General features: G+C 36.2%; 1 long non-coding RNA gene across 1 annotated transcript in view; it reads right to left on the minus strand.

The window, feature by feature from the left end:
• The window catches only part of LOC132669873 (uncharacterized), a 283,077-nt gene that overhangs the window by 12,128 nt on the left and 254,186 nt on the right, over positions 1 to 16,763 (minus strand). Inside the window, exon 5 of the long non-coding RNA XR_009606247.3 lies at positions 10,769 to 10,839. This is a non-coding gene — a long non-coding RNA (uncharacterized LOC132669873). The remainder of the gene's footprint in view (positions 1 to 10,768; positions 10,840 to 16,763) is intronic.

The raw sequence follows: 16,763 nt of genomic DNA on the forward strand, positions 1-16,763 counted from the left end.
GGTGTGAAATATATTCATGTGTCCTTTAAATATCTGTAAGATTTTACATCCAACCAGAGAGAAAGAGCATGTAAAGAATATAGAATTCAATCAGGCAGTAAAGAGTTTAGGTGAACAGAGTTATCAGCAACCTCAATAGGAGGTTGTGGACTTAAATCAGATGGAAGAATTGAGTATTTTGTAACTTGAACCCAAGAGAAATGAATCGTATTTGAAGGGTTTATGCTTAGAGTCCGTGTTGTCATAGCAACAATTAAAGGAGCTAAAGGTGTCTATTGGTAATGAGGGGAGAATCATGCTAAATCTACAGATCCCAGTTTCCTTTCTCTTAACCTATGCTTACGTGAGATGATAAAACCCAGTTCGCTAGCAGTGGTAAAACTGACCCCTTGGGGTAGTGTGTTTCCAATCTCATGGAAGTTTAGAATTTAATATATTCTAAAGATAATCAAACTCAAATTACTGACACTTTTGTGTTATATTTAGGATAATTTGGGTAAATTTGGATTTTGAACTGGCATTAGGTTTCTGACAGATTAGCCTTGTGATTTCAATTTGAAATGTGTGCCTGAATAATGGACTTTAAATTTAGAGATTTATTTTGAAATATGAAAGAGAATTTGACAAAATCTACCAACAGTATTGAATGCTATATAACATTAGCTATTATGCAAGCTACACTTGCAGGTTTAATTTATTAGATTCATAAAAGTTGTATACATATTTAGGAAGGTTTTGCTTATTAAGATAGGCATGTTTCAGGTTTCGGAGAAAATTAAATTTATCAAAGTTATAAGTGCATTTTATTTCCTTTAAGAGAGTATAAGGTGTAAATAGAACTATGTTTTAAAGAATTTAATCTATAAAACTTAAGTTACTCAATCGTTATTTTTTTAAAAAGTGAAGGTGCTTACAAAAAGAAAAACATGATCTATAAATTGAACTCAAAAGTTAGAACTAAATTTTAAAGTTACTTACCCTAATAAACTGAATACTCATTTTTAAATACACCAGTTGGTTTTTCTGTGCAAAAAAGTTAGTAATGCATGGACATCACAAAATTCATGCTATTTTCTTAAACTTTTAAGTTAGATGATTATTTCACTGGAAATAATGTTAGTTTTGTTGCTTCTTTCCCTGTATTTATACTTTTTATTCTGTTTTCTTGTTTAAATATCAGCAAACATTAATGCAGATGGTAACTACGTTTTGTTCTGTCATGGTAATATTTCACCATTAAGTATGAAGCTTTGTTGTCAGTTATACTCATACTTTATCAAAGATATTTCTTCCTATCCTTAGCTTAAAGATTTTTTTTTATCATAGATGGGTATTGAATGTTGTCTAACATTTTTTTCAGCTTCTTTTGAAAAGATCATGAGGTTTCTTTTTACTTACATTTAATCTGATAACAGGGAATTACATTAATACATTTCCTAACAGCAAAACTTTCTGGCTTTACTATGATAAATTCCAATTGTCATGGTATATTATTGGATTTTATTTGGTAGAATTTTTAGAAAGATTTTTATACTTGTATTTGTAAGTGAAATTGGTCTATAATTTTATCATATATTATTTTTGTTTCTTTTACCACGTCTAATAAACTTTAGTTTTTAGAGCAGTTTTATTTTGACTGGAAGGTATAGAGGTTGAGTGGAAGGTATAGAGAGTTCCCATATACCTCCTGTCCTAACACATGCATAACCTTCCCCACTATCAACATACCATACCACATTGGTACATTTGTTGTAATTCATGAACTTCCATTGACATGTTATCACCACTCAAAATCCATAGTTTACATTAGGGTTCACTCTTGACGTTGTGTATTCTATGGGTTTGAACAAATGTATAATGACATGTATCTATCATTATGGGATGATACAGAATATGTTCACTGCCCTCAAAATCCTCTGTGCTCCATCTATTCATCCTTTTCCACTTCCCCCACCAGCCCCTAGCAACCAATGGATCTTTTCGTTGTCTCTTTAATTTTGTCTTTTCCAGAATATCATACACTTGGAATCATACAGTATATAGCCTTTTTCAGATTGGCTTCTTTCTTTTTTAGTGTTGAGTAATATTCTAGTGTCTGGGAATGCCACAGTTTGTCCATTCACCCACTGAAGGACATCCTGGCTGCTTCCAAGTTTTGGCAATTATGAAAAAAGCTGCTATAAACATCCATGTACAGGTTTTTATGTGGACATAAGTTTTCAATTCACTTGGGTAAATACCAAGGAGCACAACTGCTGGCTCATATGCTAAGAGTATGTTTAGTTTTATAAGAAATTGACAAACTGTCTTCCAAAGTAGCTATATGATTTTGCAACCCCATCAGCAATAAATGAGAGTTCCCATTGCTCCACATTCTCATCAGCATTTGGTGTTGACTGTGCTTTGGATTTTGGACATTCTAACTATGTATGTGGTATCTCATTATTGTCTCAATTTGCAATTCCCTAATGACACATGATGTGAAACATCTTTTCATATGCCGATTTGCCATCTGTATGTCTTCTTTGGTGTGCTCTGTTTAGGTCTTTGACTCATTTTTTAAATCGAATTGCTTATTTTCTCATTGCTGAGTTTTATGAGTTCTTTATATATTTTGGATAATGATCCTTTTTCAGATGTGTCTTTAGCAAATATTTTCTCCTAGCCTGTGTGGCTTGTCTTCTCATTCTGTTGACACTGTATTTCTCAGAGCATAGGTTTTTAATTTCAGCAAAGTCAACTTTTTAATTATTTCTTCACAGATGATTTCCTTGGTCTTTTATCTAAAAGGTCTTTGCCATACCCGAAGTTATCTAGATTTTCTCCAAGATTATCTTCTAGGAGTTTTACAGTTTTGTGTTTTACATTTAGGTCCATAATCCATTTTGAGTTGACTCTCATGAAGGGTATGAGGTCTGTGTCTACATTCCTTTTTTATTGCTTGTGGACATCCAGCACTATCTGTGGAAAAGACTCTCTGCTCCACTGTATTGCCTTCACTCCTTTGTCAAAGATCAGCTGACTACATTTATGTGGACCTATTCTGGTCTCTTTCTTCAGTTCCATTGGTCTATCTTTCAGTTCTTTCACCAATATCACACTGTCTTGATTACTATAGATTTATATTAAGTTTTGAAGTCAGGTAATATTAGTCCTCTTGGTTCTTCTTTAATATTTGGTTGGCTATTCTGAGTTTTTTGCCTCTCTCTCCACATAAACTTTCAGATCAGTTTGTTGATATCCACAAAATAACGTGCTGAGATTTCAGTTGGGATTGCATTAATCTACATAGATCAAATAAGGAAAAACTGACATCTGACAATATTGAGTCTTCTTATTCATGAATATGAAATTTCTCCCCATTTATTTAGTTTTTTGATCTCTTTATTCAGAGTTATGTAGTTTTCTTCAAAAAAGTTTTGTGCAAGTACATCTTGTAAGATGTGGTAAGATTTATATCTGAGTATTTTGTTTTGGGGGGGCTAATATGATAATACATTTTTAATTCCAAATTCCACTTATTCATTGTTAGTAGATAGGAAATTGATTGACTTTTATATATTCACCTGTACCCTACAAGTCTTCTATAATCCCTTATTAGTTCTAGGAGTTTTTAGGTAGGTTCTTTTGAATTTTCTATATAGAAGATCATGTCATCTGCAAACAAAAACAGTTTACAGTTTCCTTCCCTATCTGTATACCTTTTATTTCCTTTCCTTATGTTATTGCATCAGCTAGGAATTCCAGTACAATGTTGAAAAGCAGTGAAAGGAGGGCACATCCTTGCCTTCTTCCTGATCTTAATGGGAAAGCTTTGAATTTTGTACCATTAAGTATGATGTCAGCTGTAGTTTTTTGTTGTTGTTTTGTTTTGTTTGTTTTTTTGGTAGACATTCCTCATTAAGTTGAACAAGTTCCCCTCTATTCCTACTTTGCTGAGAGTTTTTATCACGGGTGGGTGTTGGATTTTGTGAAATGCTTCTGCATCTCTTGATATGATTATATGATTTTTTTTTAGTCTGTTGATGTGATAGATTACATTAATTGATTTTTGATTGTTGAACCAACCTTGCATACCTGAAATCCCACTTCATTGTGGTATATATTTAATTTTACACATTCTTGGACTTGATATGCTAATATTTTGTTGAGGATTTTTGTATTTGTGTTCAGAAGAGACACTGCTCTGCAATTTTCTTGTAATGTCTTCATCTGGTTTTGGTATTAGGGCAATGCCAGCCTCATAGAATGAGTTAGGAAATATTCCCTCTTGCTACTATTTTTTGGAAGAAATTGCAGAGAATTGTTATAATTTCATCTGTAATGGTAGAATTCACCAGTGAACTCATCTAGGCTGGGCTGGGTACTTTCTCTTTCAGAAGGTTATTAATTATCGATTCAATTTCTTTAATATATACAGAATTATCCAGATTATATATTTCTTCTTGAGTGAGTTTAGCAGATTGTGTCTTTCAAGGAATGAGTCCATTTCATCTAGGTTATTAAGTTTATGGGCATAGAGTTGTTCATCATATTCCTTTATTATCTTTTTAATGTCCATGGTATCTATAATGATGTCCTGTCTTTCATTTCTGATATTAGTAACTTATGTTTTCTCCCTTTTCTTCTTAGTTAACTGACTAGAGGTTTATTTATTTTATTGGTCTTTCCAAAGAACCAGCTTTTGATTTTGTTGATTTTCTCTGACTTCTTTTTAATTTCATTGATTTCTGCTCAAATTTTTATGATTTTTTTCCCTTTTGCTTACTTAGGATTTAATTTGCTCTTCTTTTTTTCTGGTTGCCTAACGTGGAAACTTAAATTTTTAATTGTAGATCTTTCTGGTTTCTAATATGTGCATCCAATGCTATAAATTTCCCTGTAAGCACTGTTTTCACTATCTTCCACAAATTTTGATAAGTTGTATTTTCATTTTAATTCTGTTAAAAATATTATTTTTAATTTTTTTTAATGTTTATTTTTTGAGACAGAGAGACAGAGAGAGAGAGAGAGCAGGGGAGGGGCAGAGAGAGAGAGAGAGGGAGACACAGAATCCGAAGCAGGCTCCAGTCTCCGAGCTGTCAGCACAGAGCCTGATGCCAGGCTCGAACTCACAAGCTGTGAGATCATGACCTGAGCCACAGTCAGACGCTTAACTGACTGAGCCACCCAGGCACCCTTGTTAAAAATATTTTTATATTTTCCTTGGGATTTACTCTTTGACTCATGTGTTACTTGGAAGTGTGCTGTTTAATCTCCAAATATTTTACATTTTTCAGCTATATTTCTATTATTGATTTCTAGTTTAATTTCATAGAGTCTAAAAGTAGACATCGTATGATTTCTATTCTTCATACTTGTTAAGTTGTTATTTTTGGCCCCAAACTGTGGTCTCTATGGTGAATGTTCCATATGAGCTCGAAAAGAATGTTTAATCTGATGTCATTGGATGAAATAGGTGTCAATTATATCCAGTTGATTGATGGTGCTGTTGAGTTCAACTCTGTCCTTACTGATTTTCTGCTCTCTAGATCTGTCCACTTCTGATAGAAAAGTGTTAAAGTTTCCAACTATAAGAGTGGATTCATCTACTTCTCCTTGCATTTCTATCAATTTTTGCCTCATGTATTTTGATGCTGTACTTTTAGGCACATACACGTTAAAGGTGGTTGTGTATTATTGGAGTATTGACCTCTTTATTATTATATAATGCTTCTCTTTATCCCTGATAATTTTCCTGGCTCTGAAGTCTGCCCTGTCCAAAATTAATATAGTTACTCCTATTTTCTGATTATATCTTTCTCCATTACTTTATTTTTAATAGACACATGTCTTTATATTTAAAGTGGGTGTAGGGGTGCCTGGGTGGTTCAGTTGGTTCAGTGTCTGACCCTTGATTTCGGCTCAGGTCATGATCTCATGGTTTGTGAGATAGAGCCCCACGTCGGGCTCTGTGCTGGTAGCGGGGAGCCTGCTTGGGATTCTCTCTCTCCTCTCTCTCTGCCTCTTCCTCCTTCCCCAAATAAATAAATAAACATTAAAAAAAAAGTGGGTTTATTATAGACAACATATACTTGGGTCGTGTTTTTTTTTTTTAATCTACTTTGACAATCTGTCTTTTTTTACAAGAGGTTATTTTTAGGTAATCTCTACACCCAACATAGAGCTTGAACTCTGAGATCAAGAGTCTCACACTCCACTGACTGAGCCAGCCAGGAGCCCCAGTCTCTGTCTTAATTGATGTATTTAGACCATTGACATTTAAAGTGATTATTGATATAGTCGGGTAATATATACCATATTTGTTGCTACTTTCAATGTGTTGCCCTTGTTTTTTTATTCTTATCTTTGTCTTCCACACTTTTTCTACCTTTTGTGATTTTCACTAAAAACCATTTTATTCTTTTATTAGCCCATTTCAGATACTCCACCTCCTTCAGTCAATTTTATAATTACCTAGAAAATGATACATCCCATCAAAATTTCAAGTTCATTTATATATTTTTTGTGTAGATAGAATTTCCAAATCATTCTTTCCTTTCTGCCATTTTGTTGCCTTTCTCACGTCAAATATATTTGGTGTTCTCTCTCTGTTAAACTTATAAATGGAATAGCAAAAGTTTTTGTCTATTTCATAAGTCTTTTCATTTTGTGTCCTCCTGATTTTATTACTGAAATCTTTTTGCGGTTTTTATAGTTTAAAAGTATTTCTACTTTCATCTCTATTATGCTGTTCTTAAATTTCATTCATTCATTCACTCACTCACTCATTCATTTATATCTTTCTCACTTTTGTAAGTTGACTGCTTTAAGCAAGACTATTTCATTTAAGACTATCTATTCCAATGATGATACATTCCTGCCCCCACCAATAATAGGAGTCCAATATCATTATTCTGCCACCAGGTGGCTGGCTAGTGATACTGATATGGTGACATAGCAGGGCTCAGGGTTGACATCTGCTATTGGTGCACTGGGTACTCTTCAGTGGTAGGGGCCAGATCCCATATATAACTTCCATCCCTACCACCATACTTTCCATGAACTCATTGAGTAATCACTGGAGCGACCAAGGAAAGTGGCTGCTGATTGACATCCATGGAGCAGGTCATCTGGTCCATCCTTTGGCCATCTGATTATTGAGAAAGTCCTTAGTCCTTGGTCAGCATTCATAACTATTCACAAATATTGTCATACTCTGGGTCAAAGTCAGGGCAATGGGAGTGGCTCACCAGGTGCAGGTGATAAAAGGGTGCATTGTTTGCAGAGAATTTAAAAATAATAATAAAGCCAACTATAAATTAGTCTTCTTTTTATTAGCAGCATGTGCTGGCAATCCTAAACAATGTCAGTGATACAATACTCCTCCCTCAAAAAATCTTTTGTTGATTTATGTTCTAAAAATTGCTTGCACCTGGGGTAGACCACTCCAAACACCTGCCCTTGGTATGTCAAAAGTTTCCATCCACTTACCCTGCCCCTAGACCTTCATATTGTCAATCCTCCAATATTATTTTTTTCTAGTCTCTGCCTACACAGACAATCATTAGCCCCTGACTATCAGTTTAGACTCAGAACACAGGACATCTCTGTTTCCAGGAAATGTGAACAAAAAGATGTACCACTTACAATTCTGCCCATAGGGAGAATTTCTCTTCATCCTTGTCAGTTGTCATCATTGTCAATTCATCATTATCTTCATACACAATTGAGATTAATAAGTACAGAAGTCTGCATATAGTGCAGAATCATCATCCATAAATCAGGTTTCATGTTTTGTTTCCTTATTTAAATGGCCTTAGGGTGCTCTTCCTACCCATAAGGCTACATCAGTGGGTTGAAGGAGATATGGTTATGCATCAAGGGTTGGAACACTCAGAATGGGCACCATATGCTCACACAGCTTACTGTTACCTTTAGACCTGCTAGAGCTCAGTCTCACAGCTCCCACTTACCCTACTGAAGAAGTGCTGCTAGGCACACTTAATCTTATGGCTTGATAGATAACACCCAATTCATGATAGGCAGTTGATAGCAAACTAGATAGAGCCCACATCTAGGACAGCAACTGACTGGACTTCCTAATTAAGTTTTCAAGAATCCAATAACATTCTCCAAAAAGATTTGTTGTCTTCACAGGTCATGGGATAGAAGAAGTCACCACTCCTGCATCTTTCAAGTTTGTAATGAAGTCAAATAATCTTTGCAATATCTCCAAGAGTGAGTATTACTTTTGATTTACTGTTCATTCATGTTCTTGAAGTTATTTGCAAAAAACTGTTCATAATAGTCCTTTACTATCCTTTTATCTCTCTCTCTCTCTCTTTTTGGGGGGGCGGGGAGAGAGAAGAGAACATGAGCAGGGGAGGGACAGAGGGAGAGGAAAATAGAGAATCTGAAGCAGGCTCCACACCCAGCACAGAGCCGACTCTGGGCTCCCTCTCACGACCATGAGATCATGACCTGTGCCAAAATCAAGAGTTGGAAGCTTAGGCAACTGAGCCACTCAGGTGCCCCTACTATTCTTTTAATACTTCTAGGATGTGTAATGATGAACTCTCTTTCACTCACACAACAGGGGCTTGTGTTTTCTTTCTTTTTCCCCATTGCCCTAACCATATTTTATCAATCTTACTAATCTTTTCAAAGAACAAATTTTTTACTTTGTTACTTCTTCTATTGTCTGTCCATTTTCTATATCACTGATTTCATTTTTCTACTTAATTTTGGTTAAGATTCCTCTTCTTTTTTCTGTTATCTTAGGGTGGAAGTGTGGATTCTTGACTTTAAACCTTTTCTAATATAAACACTTAAAAGTATAAATTTCCCTCTGTGCACTGCTTTAACTGTTTCCTTTTAATTTGAAATATCTTCATTACCATTCAGTTTAAAACATCTTCTAATTTCCACTGTGATTTATTTGTTTTGATTCATAAATTATTTAGAAGTATATTGTCTAATCCAAGAACTTGAGAATTTTTTAGACAGTTTTTTGCTATTGATTTATAATTTAATTCTGTTGTTTTTAGAAAATATATCCTGAAATAATTTTCTAAGCTCTATAACTTATGACACTTGTTTTAGGTCCCAAGAGTACAAGCCTAATCTTACTATTTGTAGTACAATAGGGTGTGGTACAAAGTAGGCACTCCATAAATATTTGATGAATAAACAAATGAATGAAGAGTAGCCACATTCAAGCAGAATAAAGTGATGCACAAATTACAGAGGTCAAAAGAGAGTAGTGAAATCTCTACTCTAGTAGTGAAATGATGGGGCAGCAGCATTTAACTTTTCTACAGATGAGAGTGCAAAGTCCTTTCTCTGTTACAGTTGGATCTTGAGAAAGCACAGAAAGAATGTGAGAAATCCTGTAGCCAAAAGATGAGAACCAAGGATAAAGTCTTAAGAAACAAACAGCAAATGCTGGGGATAGAAAGAAAATAAGCCAAAGGGATCAGAATCTAAAGTGAGACTTCACCTCTCCAGGTAGTCAAGATTTGACTAGTTTATTAATTGTTATTTGTGGACTACCAATGATTTTAGAAAGCCTCATCGGGATTATGTGTATTTTAACAACTGACATATGGCCTAAGATACCTCTAAGTAAACCTATGTATTGGTTCTTTTGTTTCTAAACCAATGACTGTTGCTTTCAATGTCTTGAATGAAGTATCCCGTAAAATACAATCACCAGCTAGGTGTCCTAGTAGATACTCCAGATATTTCAGTCCACCAGAGCCCCATCCATACAGAATGATTATGTACAGCTGGGACACTCCCTGATTTAATGATTTAGATTGGTCAGTCTTACAAATAGTAGAGAAACAATCTCTCATATGGGAGCACCAGCTGGTCTTGTTACAGCATAGAATTTCTTTACCCAGAAGGAGTTTAAACAAGAAAGAAATAAAGCATTTCATGATTAACTCCTTCCCCCAGGAAAACTGCTTTCTGAAAGCACATATTTTGGAGTTTCTTACCTATACCATTTCATCCAATTGAAAATTAGAAGAAAATTGGACAAATTTTCATAGAATGCTTTTTTTTTAGTGTAACTTTTTCTGTGTGGATACAACAGAACTATATCATTGGTTTCCATTCTTATCTTTAGTAGTTTAATTTTTCTACTTAATTTTGGTTAAGATTCCTTTTAATCCCATAGTGATGGTTGCTCAGATTGTTGCCAGTGTTTTGCTATTGTAATAAATACTACGGTGACTACTTTTCTTATTATGCTCTTATGATATTTACCCTTTAAAATAAATGTTAAAAAGTGGAATTTCATTTCTGTAGCCTGACTAGTTAGCAAAATTCCAAGCAGAGTAAATATTATGATGAGTTCTTTGACACCATTCAAAGAAAAAATTTCCTGGTTTTGTAAATTTTCTAACTTCTTATTTAAATTTCTTTAAAAATAGGGGCACCTGGGTGGCTCAGTCGGTTAAGCGTCCGACTTCAGCTCAGGTCATGATCTCTCAGTCAGTGAGTTCAGGTCCTGCATCGGGCTCTGTGCTGACAGCTCAGAGCCTGGAGCCTACTTCAGATTCTGTGTCTTCCTCTCTCTCTGCTCCTCCCTCACTCATGCTCTGTCTCTGTCTCTCAAAGATGAATAAATGTTAAAAAAAATTTTTTTTAAATAAACAAATTTCTTTAAAAATAAAAAAGCAACTTCTTAAAAGAAAAAAAAAAAAGAACTCTAGGCCGAGGTTTGCAGCAGTTAGAAGCTTCTGGGGCGACTCTTTTGACCACTGTGTCTAAAACTCACCTCTGCAGTTTGGAAGACAATAACTTAGGACACAAAAGGCTTGCAAGTCCCCACAAGGCTTTCTTTTTCACCTGGAAGAACAGAAAATACAGAATTCGGTAAGAGACATCTGTTTCCTCTATTTGGCTTTCCTTGGATTAAGATACTGCATTTTCTAATTGTTTTTCTCCCATTCAAGAGCTGCCTTTCCTTGAGAGGCAGAGCAGGGAGAGGTCTTTTTTCAGTCTTTGCTTCTGAGGCTTGGTGACCCAGTGTCCTTGCTGCATCTGGAGGTCACCTTTGCTGCAAGCTGTTCGTGTATTTGACACGCTTAATCTCATCAATCAGACCTGAAGAGGCCTTCAGGCCTTCAACGATCCTGAAGAGGTGTTCAGACTGTTCTGGAATTAGGCATATATCAATATGGGGGACTATTAGACCACAGACCAAATGATTTAGTATACATACACAACCTTTTAAGGTTAACCGCATGTTACGCAAAATATTTTGTGAGAATATATGTTGACTGTATTCCCCTAACATCAGACTGTAAAATGTTAAATAAGGGGAAAAAAGTGCTTTTTTGGAATAATTATTGTTGCTTTTTGGAGTGTGGTTGGGAAGTGAAGTAGAAAAATAAGAAAATATGTTAGCTTACCAAGCACTCAAATAAATAGTATTTTCATGTTCTTTAGGTATTTAAGTTAATATTAATATATAAAAATTATATTTTGATACATTTGCTTACTTGTCATCAAGCTTCAAAATTTTCATGAAAATTCAGATTTATAAGAAAAAGTTAATTTCAGACGACATTATGGAAGGATTCATAATAGCTCCTTGCCCATGACTGCATACAGTCAATTAATCTCCCTGGGTCTTGGGTTCCTCATCAATAAATGTTGAACTAAACAGTTTCTAAATAACCCTCTCACCCTAAATTCCATGATTCTATGTATTTGGAATGAAATGATTCATTGCTTTATAAGTCACATATCTCTCTGAGGAATGTAAGGAGTTAACAAAAAAATCTCAAGATATAAATACGGACTTTTTGTGAACTGCCAATAATCTAGTATTTACTTGAAAATACCCTACAAATAGTTTATTGATGTAGTCCTTTCTACAAGAGTTTCAATTTAAGAGGAAACCACACACACACACACACACACACACACACACACACACACACACACACAAAGAGGAAATCACTATTCTAGCTCTATGTATGTAGTATGGCAGGGTTGGGAGAAAACTTTCAAAAATCTTCCTCAACATTGAAAAGAGTAAGGACAAGCTTGGAAGACTGGAAAAATCTGGACTTTGAATCACAGATGAAAAAAACTTCAGTTTAATCAAGTATGAGGTCATGTTTCATGTGGTCTATTTATTTTCTTCTGCTGCTTTGTAATGCAGTTGTAGATGCTGAATTTTAATGAAACTCTTCATTGATTGATTGGTGATAATGCTAATCAATTTTGAACATTACATCTAATTGTTTTATGACCCAGTTTGACTATTTCAGACCCAGAAAAAAGGCAGCAGAATGGTGAAAGAACACCAGATAAAGCCAGGGAGACCTGGATTACAGGCTACACTCTATGACCTTGGACAAATGGATTAACCTTCTGGGTCTTAGTTTCCTCTTTTATAAAATGAGAATATTGAATTCTTAGGTCTCTTCCTCCTTTAAGACTCTATGGTTCTGTGAAAGAGCTGGCCAACAGTTCTTCTCATTGCCTATCAAGATTCTAATTCATCCCTGATTCTAATTCTAATAGAATTGATTTACAATCAGAATTTCTTGCTTTCACATTAATAATGACAATGACAACAAACCATCACTCTTTTACCCCTTCTGGCTCGTAAGTGTCTCATTCTCAAATATAGGATCCAACTCTAGAAATGGGAAGAAAGGCTCACAGATAGAAAGGATAGAGAATTTGAAAAAGCTCAAGCACAGATTTTCACCCCAAGGGATAAGGAAATGGAATAGGCATATTAATGTAGATTCTTTACTGCAGGTGGCATTAGCCTAACTCAAACAAATGCAGGCAAATTAAGGGAATTTATTAACTCTCGTAAATAGAAGGTTTGGAAGATTCATCTGGCATCAGGCACACTTGGATTAAGGCTCATAAATGGCAATATCAAGACTCTGTTTCACCCCCTTCTTTGACAGGGTGTTCTACAACAGGTTCTTTCCAGATCACCAACAAGATGGCAACTGAAAGCTGAAGACTCTAAATCTATATAAGCTTAATAACCAAGAGAGAGAAACATGTTTTGTTTTGTTTCCCAAATAACCCCAGGAGAAAATGCCAGAAATGAATAATCTGTTGATCTGACTTGATCACATATTCATCTCTGTACCAATCAGTGTGGCCTATGGGATGGGTTCCCTGATTTTTGGGTACAGTGTAGGTGATGTTTCCACTTCTGTAGCTGAAGAAGGGAGTGTACCCAGGCCTATGAAACACACATGGAATGGGCTGCTCATAGGAAAGATGGGTTTTGTATTCTAAACAAGTGGGGAAATCATGCTAGAAAGATCACAGATGGAAGGTCACTAAAATAGATTTCATTGGACATTGCAAACCAAGGGTAGAAGGTAGTTACCTTGGATGATGAGTTCTGATAAAAATGATTCTGAGCTATGTGAAGTCTCCCTACCGACGAGTGTGAAGACTGATCAGCAATGTCTGCGGTGGACACTGTGCCACTGAGCCAACAGAGGTACGCAAACCTCACACTTGCTATACCTTCCTAGTGTGAAATCATGATTCATTTCCTACCAAGTATGGTCAATTCAACCACCAGCTCTTTAGAATATCACAAGGATAGGCCCTTCTTTTGAAAATTCCCATTTGTTCATGCTTATAATGCTACTGAGATCCTTAGAGATGGGAACCCCTCCCATGTTGGAAATTTTGACATTTTATTTGAAGTTATGCAAACCTTTAGGACACAAAGAATGATCCTAGCTAGCAATGGTTCTTAACAAAGAATGTACATCAGAATCACCTAGGTAGTTATTTTTAAATTTTTTTTATGTTTATTTTTATTTTTGAGAAAGAGAGACAGAGCATGAGGAAGGGACGGGCAGAGAGAGAGAAGGAGACACAGGATCTGAAGCAGGCTCCAGGTTCTGAGCTGTCAGCACAGAGACCGAAGCGGGGCTCGAACTCACGAACCATGAGATCGTGACCTGAGCCAAAGTCAGTCACTCAACTGACTGAGCCACCCAGGCACCTCTAGGTAGTTATTTTTAAATATATATGACTGGCCTCTAACCCCAAACTTTCTGATCCAATACAGCTTGGTAAGATCCTAGAATAGTGAAACAGAACTATTATCTATTAAAGTTATACATGCTTATAGTAAAAACAAACAAAACAGGACAGAGAGGTACAACATGAAAAGTAGAAAGTCCCTTCCCAAGGAAGGATTTAGGTGGGGAAGGGGGGAAAAGGAAATTTTCCTTTGTCTCACATAAATGTCTTACAAAGCATTGTTTGAAATGCTTTTTTATAACATGCCTGAATCAGTTTTGTATTTTACAATGAGCGTGATAATCTAAAACACTTATTTCTATCAGAAACTACAATGTCCCTGCCAGCCAAATTGTCATCACTGAGACTATTCTATTTGCAGGTAACAAAAATGGCATAAAATACTTTTAAAAGTTCTCGTGGAGGAGCACCTGGGTGGCTCAGTCAGTTGAGTATCTGATTTCGTCTCAGGTCACAATCTCATGGTTCATAGGTTCAAACCTGCGTCAGGCTCTGTGCTGACAGCTGAGAACCTGGAGCCTGCTTCAAATTCTGTGTCTCCTTCTCTCTCTCTGCCCCTCTCCCACCCATGCTCTGTCTCTCAAAAATAAATAAATGTAAAAAAAAAAAGTTCTTTTTGAGACAACATGCTTTTCTTACTCCCCTGAAGTTAACCCTGTGGACAGTTTATATATTCTTTCAGAAGCTTCCTATACATATAAGTATATATATATCACAAAGGAGGCACAAACCCAAAGTGTATGTGTGTGTGTGTGTGCGTGCGTGCGTGTGTGTGTGTGTGTGTGTGTGTGTGTGTATACCTCCTTTTATTATGGTAAATGATGGAATTATACTATTATGTATATCCTGTTCTACAATTTGCTTTATTTCCTTAATTATTTGGGCCTCTTTCCCAAAGGATCTACCTGTATTTTCATAAAATCTACCTCCTTTTAGTGACTTCATAATATTCCAACATTTTTCCCGTTTACTAATAATGCTCAGCCTACATTCTTTTAAATATTTATCTGGGCGCTGTGCAAGTACAGCTATGGAATATATTCCTACTTAAGTCACATTAGTATATATATATATACATTTAAAATTTTTGATGAACACTATTGAATTGCCCTCCAAAAAATTACACCAACTTACAGACCCACCTACACTGTACAGCAATATCTGTCTTCCCTATTCTCAGATGTCAAGTATATTTCAAAGAAAGCTTCCCAGGTCACCTTGAAACATAATCCTGATCAAGAACCACTGTGCTTGAAGGCTGTCACCTAAAAAAACCCTGTTATTTGTTTTTAGAATTGTTTTATATCTTAAGATACCTCTTAGAATAAGAAATCATATGTAGAAAGACTAAATTCTAGGAATCATATCCATTTGGATCTCTTTATATCCTATAACTGGTATTGAATGCTAGGGGCCTGTGAGACTTTGGATGAAGTCTCCTGCATTAGCATTTCTGGCCATGGAAGCCACCCAGAGATGCAATTCAGTGGCTGCAAGATAAAGCTTTTCTGTCTGGACTTTTCTCTGGCCTGGGAGCCATAGTGTGATTCTGACTGCTCAGAGATGGCTTAGGCAAGGCTGAGCACATCCAGAGAAACAAAGCATTTAGAACTTTCTTTAAAAAAAAAAAAAAAAGAAGCTTTTTTTGTGGGGGAGCAGGGGCGCCTGGGTGGCTCCGTTGGTTGAACGACCGACTTCGGCTCAGGTCATGATCTCGCAGTCCATGAGCTCGAGCTCCACGTCAGGCTCTGTGCTGACAGCTTGGAGCCTGGAGCCTGCTTCAGATTCCATGTCTCCCTCTCTCTCTGCCCCTCCCTCACTCATGCTCTGTCTTGCTCTGTCTCACTCTCTCAAAAATAAATAAATGTTAAAAAAAATTTTAAGTAGCTTTTTTTTTTTTAACATTTATTTATTTTTGAGAGACGGAGCAAGACAGAATGTGAGTGGGGGAGGGGCAGAAAGAGAGAAGGAGACACAGAATCCAGAGCAGGCTCCGGGCTCCGAACTGTAAGCCCGGAGCCCAGTGCGGGGCTTGAACCCATGAATTGTGAGATCATGACCTGAGCCAAAGTCAGATGCTTTATTGACTGAGCCCCCCAGGCACCCCGAGAACTTTCTTGAATAGAGATTTCCACAAGAATAAAGTATAACCGCAGGTATTTTAGACCCACACTCATACACACACAACATTTTGTGATGAGAAACAATGTTGTGTATTCTTAACTTTGAGGAGATTTAGCAATTGGCCAGGAAAAGTGGGAACTTTCTCAAGTTTGTGTTAGGGTACCTGAATTACATTTATGGCATTGAATAGGCGAATTCCTAACCTATGCGACTAAATACAGTACCCAGATAATCTAAAACGATTATTTCAGTCAATAACTACAATGTCCATCCCAATCAAACTGTCTTCACTGAGGTTGTTTTAATCGCCAGTGACAAAAGAACAATTTAAGCTAGCTTAATACACGAACAAAACAAGATGTGGGCACATTAGTATTAGGATACAGGGTTGCTCACAAACACGGAAGGCAGGGATTGTGAAAGGGACTAGACACATGACTGAAGAAGCCCCATGTTTCTCAGTCAGTACTTGCCTCTACCTCATACTTCTCCCTCCACTTAGCCTTTTTTATCTCCTCTGTTCTCTCTGCAGGGCAACACTCCATGCCTTTGCCAACCCTTGTGGGCAGATGGATATTTCACTGCTCTTGAACTTCCAT

Source organism: Panthera onca, chromosome B3, assembly GCF_046562875.1.
Source record: "Panthera onca isolate mPanOnc1 chromosome B3, mPanOnc1 haplotype 2, whole genome shotgun sequence".
NCBI classification, from domain to species: Eukaryota; Metazoa; Chordata; class Mammalia; order Carnivora; family Felidae; genus Panthera; species Panthera onca.